Here is a 9,964-nt window from a genome sequence, read left to right as displayed (position 1 = left end):
TGCCTCCAAATCTACCAAAAAAGTACAAATTCGTAAGAATACGAAAATAGATTAAACTCATGCATTGCTTGATAAATAAATTAGCCTCATAACTAAAATTCGGAAATCTAAACAAAATAAAGAATAGTTGAGCATTATTGCCGATTCTTAAAATAAACAAATCAGAATCATTAAGAAGATTATGAAGACTATCGTTGGATCGTTGAGTGAAACAGTTTCTTCGAATAGTAATGGAGTGAGGTAACAGAAATAATAACTCATATAAATGAATAGCTACTTAAATGTGCTCATTTATGGAAGAACTTAAAAGAAAAATGTGAAAAGTTTCTTGTTTCATTTGCAATAGCTCAGAAATAGCAGCTGTCAGCAATTGATGAAATTGCTCAACTTTAAGATTTTACATCTAAAGCAATTTATTTGATCTTATCTGATTTTACTTTATTATTGTTTGTTTTTTATTTATTTGATAAGATTGATAAGATTAATTAGAGTTAAACTATAAATGAAAGAACTTTAAATATAAATAATGGATTGCATATGCTATAATATAATTAATAATTAACAGTCCTTCGATCAATAATTTAAATATCAATGCAAAGACCCACATTATCGTAGCTACTGCAGTATTAATCCGATTTCTGGATTCGTTATCACAGAATTTCATCATCCAGTACATTTTCAATCATAAAATAGTAAATGCCAGAATATGTTCTGAGCTGATGATTAAATCGGATCTCGATTTCTCTGTTTTCTAACGCAATCTTCGCATTTTGAACAACTTTATTGCCAGAATCTATCGCATTCCAGTTCATGCTACTTCCATCTCCTTCTCAAACATAAAGTCAGAGTAATCACTATCCCAAAGTAATGCAAATAAGCCTGAATTGAAAGTTAACATTAACAGAATGAAAAGCGAACAGTCCTTGTTGCTCCCTCGATCCTCTGATGAATAGCTCAATAGAATTGAGTAATGGTTTAGCACTATTTTACTAAACGTGCATCTCAGAAACTCACAATATATCTCCGAAATCAGACTTCTAATCACACAGAAATAATCCCAACAGTAGCATCCCAGCACCCAATAAAATAGCAATGTCTCTAACATTTAAATAGTCAGCTAAATATAAAATTACACGAGAAAGTGTATGTATAAACTATTAAACCTTCCAGTCTTACAATAGATTGTTTAGTATCAGAACAAAGTTTGTAAGGCTGCTCATTAAGTTGATGGAGTGTCAAATAAAAATGAGATAGAGGCCAATAGTCCGATTGCTCATAGTAAGAGTAATTTTAATAGCAGATTGGCCTGTGGTTTACTAATATAAGTAATTGATTATCTCAGTCATATAAATAAGGTCAATATTGTGTATTCAGAAAGTTTTTCACAATTAATTGAGAAATTTGGCAATAAACAAATAACAGCACTTTCTGCCGATTAAATAAATAAATGCAATTAGCGCATATTTGCTCCAAATCAGTTTGAAACCTTAAAATCAATCCTACAAAGCAACTATAATTTGGAACTCATATCTATTATCCGACTTATCAATATCAACCAACCTTCCAATGTTCCACAAAGCTCAAAGAATGAGCTTCGATATGTCAGTCCGAAACAAACTTCCTTAAATGGCAACGATATTTAAGATAAAATTCTCGACTATTTGATTCGAACATATAACAAGAACTAACTCTTCTCAGAAAACTCAACAGAAATCGATAGGGTGTATACACTCTTCCTCATGAACATGGAGTATAGACATATGGATGTCTATTTGGACTGGCTGTCTGTTGTTCATCCACTCTTTTAAACACTTATTGCTCACGAAGGAGCAACACTTTACAGCAATAAATAGTTTATGCTGAAACAACTGCCTGATTTTGTGTCCAATTTGTCAACTGCACATGCAGGCTTTGTTGGATTTTTGGCCAAAATATATCGGCGTATTCAACAAAAGTATTCATCACATAATAATTCCGATAGAATAGCCAAAGATATTTTGAAGAAACTTCTCTTAAATCGATTCTTGCTGAATCCTTCGCTGTTCGTGGCCTTTTAAAATATCAAATTCGTTAATATCACAAAATAGCATACAGTTGGATGGATGAACTAAATCAGAATCTTGTTCCATCACTCCAAACTGCAAAACATGACATAAAACTAAATCATGTAAAACAAGGACACATTTGTAATTATGAAGACAGTCGCATCGAAGCTTGACAAATTACTCGATATGAGTGTATTCGTCAATCCATCAAAATCATAGGAATCGTCAACAGCCAACATTGAGATCGATCAGCATGTTTGTCTGTTATAGAAGAATGTACATGCGGATTATGAACTTATGTGGCCGGATTTACGGCTTGTTCCAACTCGAACAGAAAATAGGACTCTATTCATTGATAGCCCTCATTCAGATAGTCTGTCATTTTCATTCATTAGAAACAATAATAGCATTTCGAATTCCCCTAAAAAGTAAGCAAATACTAGCAAATCGCAGAGTCGTAAAAAGCAGCCGAAGTAACAGCTTGAGAATATGACTGATTCAAACAAATATCTGCAGACCCATAAATCATTCTAAACTATTCATACATAGAATGCAGAAGATCCCTAAATAACCAAATAAGAACAGATTATGTAAAAGTTAGAGAAACTTGTGAAAATTCGCAGATCTCATGGCCAACATATCCGCATGATAGAACACACAATCGAGTAGCGTCGTATCCATCAAAAACCAATATTCAATTACTGTACTTACGTGCACAAATAGTTTTAAGAACATCGGGTATAGTTATAAAAAAATTTCAATCAGATCCTTGTTCAGATACAAACCCTATGATATTATTCATTGTCGATTATTTCACATTGGCTATAAATTAAATCCATTTTCATATGATAATAATAATTTGATAATTTGAATTGGATTGTCTACGAATGGAGTTTAGTTTCACTTTGGGAATTTATATAGCAATCGCAATCTTCATCTTGATTCAAGGGAAAAAAGGATGTCTGTATGTGTTGGGGATATTATTCATAATGCTGGGGTTGTTCTACTGTTTTCAGAATAAAATATTGTATCGACCAACTACACCAGGAATACCTCTTCTCAACATCCCATAGTCTTATCAGTCCCCATCCGACAACAGGTATATTTTCCAGCATCCTGATAACCATCGCCTGAAAACTCGAAACATTTCTATTAAGACTCCTGATAATGTGACTCTCAGGGGGTGGGCGACCCAACCATATCATGCCACTCCCTTGCGGACAATTGTTATCTTTCATGATAACAGAGGCAGTAACCTATCAAATAATGGTAGATATTGGGCTTCAGCTCATGTTTGTCAAACATGTGGTGGATATGTTGAGTGCCAAAGTTATCTTAGTGGCATATCGCGGATACTCCGATAGTGAAGGAGTCCCTACTGAATAAGGAATCAAAATTGACGCATAAGCGATCATGAACTTCGCATTTGAATAATAGAAGCTGGACCATCTCGATGTTTTCGCATATGGGAAAGGACTTGGAGGTGCAGTCGGGATTCACATCTCATCAAATTAAAGTATAAAGGATCAAATGACTGGCCTCATTCTATAAAACACATTCACATCAATGTCCGATATGACCAATTCGTATCTCTGGCTCAGTGTCTTCAAGTCGTTCATCCTGAAGAATCATTGGAATTCGATACTTCGGATCGGCTCAGTAAAGTGTCCGATTCTATTTATAAAATGCATGAAAAATTAGGTTATTCCCGTTAGTCACATGACCAGGCTCATGGGCCGAGCAAATTCGAGCTAATTAAAAAGAGAATACATCATGTTAGAAGGGACATATTAACAAGGATGGAGCTCTAACATTTCAAGCTATTTCCATTAACTCTAGAAATTCATTGTGGATGTTCAGAATGCCAAACTCCGGAAGTTACAAGAACAAATTAATGATGGTCAGCATGGTAATGATATGAGGGGCGAACTAAATAGGGAAGATCAGGGTAACCAAATTGAGAGTATGGAGTTATGATATGTGTTATGGTATGTGTTATGGCATGTGTTATGGTATGTGTTATGATATGCGGGTTAGAGATTATCGCAATCATGAGATTATGGATCATGGGGTTTATTAATTCTCTTCTTTTTCTTATACTTTTTCATTTTTGCCCTCCTTGTAATTGTATCTCACAAGGTTTTTCTTATTGTACGGGTTGTCAGGATGTTTTTAGAACTATTTCCTCATCATTTGAAGCCTCTGCGATCTCTTAGTTTTAGGAAACTCGACTCTGATTTTACCATCTCTCTACTCGCAGTAAGCCTCGAATGCAGCTTTGTACCTCCTTTCCGGGTGCCTTTCCTCCCCATCATCAAGTACTTCCAAGGCTTTAGCAACTGTACCTGTCACAATGTAGCCCTACAAAGCATCGTTACGATTGGGGTTGTTAACTTCTTCATGCTATTTGTCAAGCTGTTCCACAAGCATTTGTTGCTGACGCTCTTCTATTTGTTTGAGGGTTAACTTTTTCTCATTGAATTAATTTTTCTTCTTGATTTTGAGTGCTGATATGATATGAAAGCAACGTACATTATTTTTCCATTTCCTCTTCTTCGATCTTCACCAGTTTCTGGAGCTACTGCTTGCGTGCCAGTTCCTCGAGCCTCTTCTGTTATTTCTTTGCCTGCATGATTAGATGTGTACATTTTACTCTTGTTTCTTCTGGGTCAAGTCATCACTCCACTTTGCGCTCTCTTGCTTCTCCTGCTTCTATTGCTGCTTCTGGTTTTTCTTTGTGTTTTAGCGTTATCGCTTCTATTGTGCTCTATGTTCACAAAGGAAATACTTTTAGTTTGTGGACCACCCCATCTATTGCTATCTTCGAGTCTAAATATAGTTTATATGTTTATATGCTTATATGCTTATATGTATGTTCATGCGATCATACTAACTCTCAGACTAGAATTATATCTGCAATTACCATCCGAAACACCCATAATATTTTAATATGGCATACACAAATCTCAAACATGTTGATGCTTACTTGATATGAATAAAGATTCCATTTTGGTAAATAATTTAAATTAATAGAACAAATAGCATGCACGTGATCAACATGAACTCCTAGCTGGGGCGATCCTCACAGCTAGAGTAGTCTCAGTATCAGGATTCCTCCTTCCTGAGCTCCACCTGCCAAACATCTGAGGAGAATAATATCCGCAAAGTATAATAGCTCATGATGCTCTATGAACAGACCATGCGTGAAGAAGAGTAACTCAAAAGGCAAGCACACTCTCTAGAAGCTGATCTACACGCAGCTCAGCATTAGCTTGATACTCTAATTTAAATGCATTACTCTGCTGAGAGGGTTGTGAAATAGAATCGGGTTTTTAAATAGAATATGTGCGTGAAATCGAATAGGGTTGTGAAATAGAATATGGAGCAGCCTGAACATTTTAGCACTGTGAAGACCCCACAAACTTCATAAGTATCAAGCTTTCATAAAAAATGCAGTTACAATAGCTTCAGCGGTAATAATCCTAACAAATAAGGCATTCGAGCGGGAGCACCAGGATCGATCTGTAGTATACGCAAGTTACAAACTCCAAATGACTCCATGCATCATTTTATAGATAAAGAACAAAATAGAGAACAAAATAGATAACAAAATAGACAACACAATAGAAAGCCCAATACGGCTTATAAGCCTTACAATCCAGCAGCGTACAGTCAGACAAACAGTCAGACAAACAGTCAGACAAACCTCGCCCTCCACGCACTTGAATAATGCCACTAAAAACCACAATAAAATCTCCGACTTTTGAATCTCATAGAATGGAATAGCTCTAATAACGCTATTACTTCCAAAAGGATCCCTAATTTCTCATAATCGGCCTTTAAGTTCACCAAAAAGTAAATCCCATTCGTCGAGGATGATCATGCTCACTTCAACGAGCAAAACAAAGATATATACCCTCCAAAATATTTCGCGAACGAGCATCATCGAAGCGCGGAAACTTTCGACTAAATTTCAGTAAATGCATTATGGGACTCTCCCCATGATAGCATAAAAGCCCATGAGAGCATGAAGACTCATATCCGCCGCGGCTCGAACAATAGCTATATCAAGAGTAGTGCTCTCGATTCCCCTAAATCCTATCTCTCCCCAAGAAACCATCGATCATACCGAAACAGTTGCGATGAAAACGAGACTGCTAAGTATAGCACGAATAGTACCAACATCCATTCCTTTGTCAATATCAGAAAGATGCTTCGGAAACCAATATGATATGAATGTTTTTTGTTCAGTTTGACCCGCAATTCTTGTCATAATCCTTTCTTCTACTTTGTATTGTATTTGCCTATTGACAATGTCCATAGAACCAATATTCCATTCAGACGCAAATATAAATAAACAATAATATAGCATTTGATAATAGTTATGAGTTTTAAAGGATGCCTGTAGTTTCTGGTCCAGTTGCACGACCTGATCAACATAGATCTCCCTAACCAGGGCACCTTCCGCATCGGCCTCACAATCTACCAACAAAATAACAACAGCAGCTCCAAAGTATGATATGATAGCATTCTAGATATACGCAAACCCCTACAATCTCGCAAGCTACCCATAGAAAACCCTGAACCAACAGAAAAAATTTATACACTAAGCAGAAACAAGCCTATAAAAATTCTACTCAAAAACTGCCATCATTAAGTATATCGGTACATCCCTTTTAAATGCAGATGAAAGAACCAAACTTAACGATCTGACTCGCTTCAAACTGGAGGTCTAAGCATTCCCCAAACTGGAAACCTAAGGCATTTACTTAGTCTTAGATTTATACTTTTCGGACAAACTTTACAATTATGACAGCCAGAATGAGTAATATAGTGGAAAGATTGTGTCCACCAAGAGATTCTAACTCATGGAAGCTGAACTCGGGCTTATTAACTATTTCTAAGCGTAGTTTGCTGATGATTATATTGCTAAATGTGGAGTGACTGTGTTTGCTTCTATTTTCAACTTTAAGTTCAGTAAGTTTGGTTCTCATGAGGTTATCAAGAGCGATGATGCTGATCGATAAATCAGCAAAGATAAAATTACTCAGATTAGTAAAAAGAGTGAGAATAATCAAAATAATAAATCTAAGCCAATAAACAATAAGTCCACAAAGCCTAAATAGTTAGAACGCGCAAAAGTATCCAGTTTCGAGTAGATGCTGAAGTGGGTGGACAAATTCTACTCCAAAAGAATAGACAATGCCTTGCTCTATTTTTACGCGACCTATGTGAAGAACATGCGATACTATTTTTACACCATCCAAGACAAATTCAGCAGGGCAATCAAAATTCGTAATCGGGTGATCGTCAAGGTGCCTAAACACTTTCTCGAGCTACCCTAATCGAACCTATCCTAATCAAACCTCCCCTAATATTAAATGACATCTGAAACTTAATGCAAGATATTCAGCAAATACATGACAAACTACACACCCAGTGAACAAAATGGTAGCCTCAGCATCAAAATCCTACTGTAAGAGCTTCATTAAGTGCATTCCGACATTTATCAGTTCATAATGTAAGTCGAGAAGTAGTTTGTCTATGCCGGCATCAACTATTTCGCATTGAAAAAGTAATACGATGCCTACATCCGAGATAAATACTGCGAGCGTGTCTTCAAGTCTGTCATCGACCATGAGGAAGAGCAGGAAATGCGTGATGATGCCAATAGTCTTGCATCTTCTGCTCAAAGAGACAGAACTGGTACTAACATCAGCAAGCAATCTATTGAGAGTAGCACGCCCAGTTATAACCAGAAAATAAAGGCGACAATAGAGGAAAACAAAAAGATAGCCAAGAAAATGCGATAGAAACAAAACTAATGCATGGCTTAGTATCCCATAATCTGTGTCGATGAAGCATAAGACAAAGCGGCGATGTAGTATATCTTCTATTAAATTACATATCCCAGAAAGCGGACCTATGCGACCCCAGCAACAAACATCGTCAAATTGTTATAGAGTGAGTCAATGATAAAAAAGAGCAAAGAATAAATGGTCAAATAATAAGGCAATCGCCAAATATAGGAAAGAAGAGAGAACAATATAAATTCCTAAATCTCATATAAATAGGAAGAGCAAGAGGATTTAGAGTTGTTAAAGCCATCACAAATGAAGGAAGAACCTCTAAACAGGAGAAATAGTTTTGAAGAGGCGAAGTAATCGGGGCGAAGTTAGTCGAATTTAGAAGTGTTCGGGTCATAGATTTCGGATATTTAACTCAAGGAAGGGAGTAGCCTCAAAGAAAAGGAGTAACGTATCGAGTCATAGCCCTCGAATTCTTCCTTGGAGTGCAAGAGCGATCAAGGCCAAAAAGACATATCTGAATAAATTTATGAAAAAAGTGGGTACCGTTAATGCGATCACACGAAATCTCTCAGGCTTACAGAGTAGTTTAAGTTGAAATACAACTAATCTGACTTACTAATTGTGATGTGTCATGGGTTCCAAGGCTCCTCCCATGATATGATGGTGGTCTATCGAAGCTTCAAGTAGAAATATCCCAATGCCAACTATCTCATTTCCAAAACCAACTAAGCTGACACCAGCAGTGACATCGAAGAAATGGGACACAGACTATCAATAGAAGTCATCAACTATGTGAAAAACTATCTCGATGCTGATAAAGCCATCATTAACATGGTCGGCCACAGTATGGGAGGCGTCATAGCTCGAGCAGCACTCAAACATCTGAACAATGTGTTTGATAGGTTCGGGTTCTTTTTTACACTTTCGAGTCCGCATCTCAGTTATTTGAATGGGGTTGATCAAAAAATCAAAGCAGGACTATGGATGATCCGCAAATTCAATCCCATCCGAAGTCTGTAGCAGCTTTCCATGGAAGATAACTCAGATCTGAGGGAAACACTGTTGTATCGGCTGAGCTATGAAGGCTCCTTAAAGAGATTTATGAAGGTCATTGTTTGGAGCAGCTTCGAAGATAGTTACGTAGCCTGGCATTCTGCGAGAATTGAGGTGCATGAGCAGACGAAGAAAACGGACTCAGTGAAAATTGAAGAGGAAATGGTAAATAACATTTTGGGGGACAGCCCGGTGCACAGAGTAGATATCAGTTTCAACGTAAAGAAGAACAATATTGACGGGCTCATTGGAAGAACTGCGCACATCAACCTGATAATCCAGTAGAGCCTATTCAAAATAATAAGCTGCACTCTACCAGAGCTATTCGATCTGAGAAAGCCCTGATTTGATTATTCATATGATTGTTTGAACCTATCAGAGAACTGATACTCTATTCGGATACTCGACGCTTCCTGAAATTCACAAGAATGTGAGATTTCTTTGGCTACTGGGATATGGCTTAGAAATAGTAAATTCAGAAAGAAGGCTCAAAGTGAATAAGATAAGTGCAATTAAAATAGCATTATAGCAGCGGATGCGACAGTGGTACTGCAGGTGCGGTATAATAGTCATAATAATTTTATTTTTTAAGCAAAATTACATTATAAAACTGAAATGTCACAAAATTCTATAAAAGATTACGAACACGATCTGCTGGGGTCTCTTCTCGATGGTAAATGAGGTGTAATTCAGACGAAGACAATCCGGTTATTGCGGAAAAAAGCTTCACCAGCCAGAAAAGGGTGCAGGCATCCTCCGCACCACCCGCGCTATTCGATCTCGGCTTTAAAGTACAAGTCCTCTTAATTAGATCAGTGAAACATTCCTTGAGTATGAGGACTTCGATTCCCCAGATCCCGAAGATGTCTCAATTAAGGAAGCCTTCACTCGCAAAGAGCCGTCAAAATTTAAGGAAATGAGCGATCATACCCAGATCAATGGCTATCGAAAGTACACTGTTAGTAACTCAGGATGAGCTGCGATCTTGAAATGTTGAGCTATTACGAGCAGTCCACAATGTTTTCGTCACAGTATTACCAGTATGGCTCAATCGCG

The sequence above is a fragment of the Brachycentrus maculatus genome, unplaced genomic scaffold, assembly GCF_059751285.1.
Source record: "Brachycentrus maculatus isolate JH-2025_06_01 unplaced genomic scaffold, ASM5975128v1 h1tg000815l, whole genome shotgun sequence".
Classification (NCBI taxonomy): domain Eukaryota; kingdom Metazoa; phylum Arthropoda; class Insecta; order Trichoptera; family Brachycentridae; genus Brachycentrus; species Brachycentrus maculatus.
The sequence above is the reverse complement of the archived record's forward strand: the minus strand, read 5'-3'. Positions refer to the sequence as shown.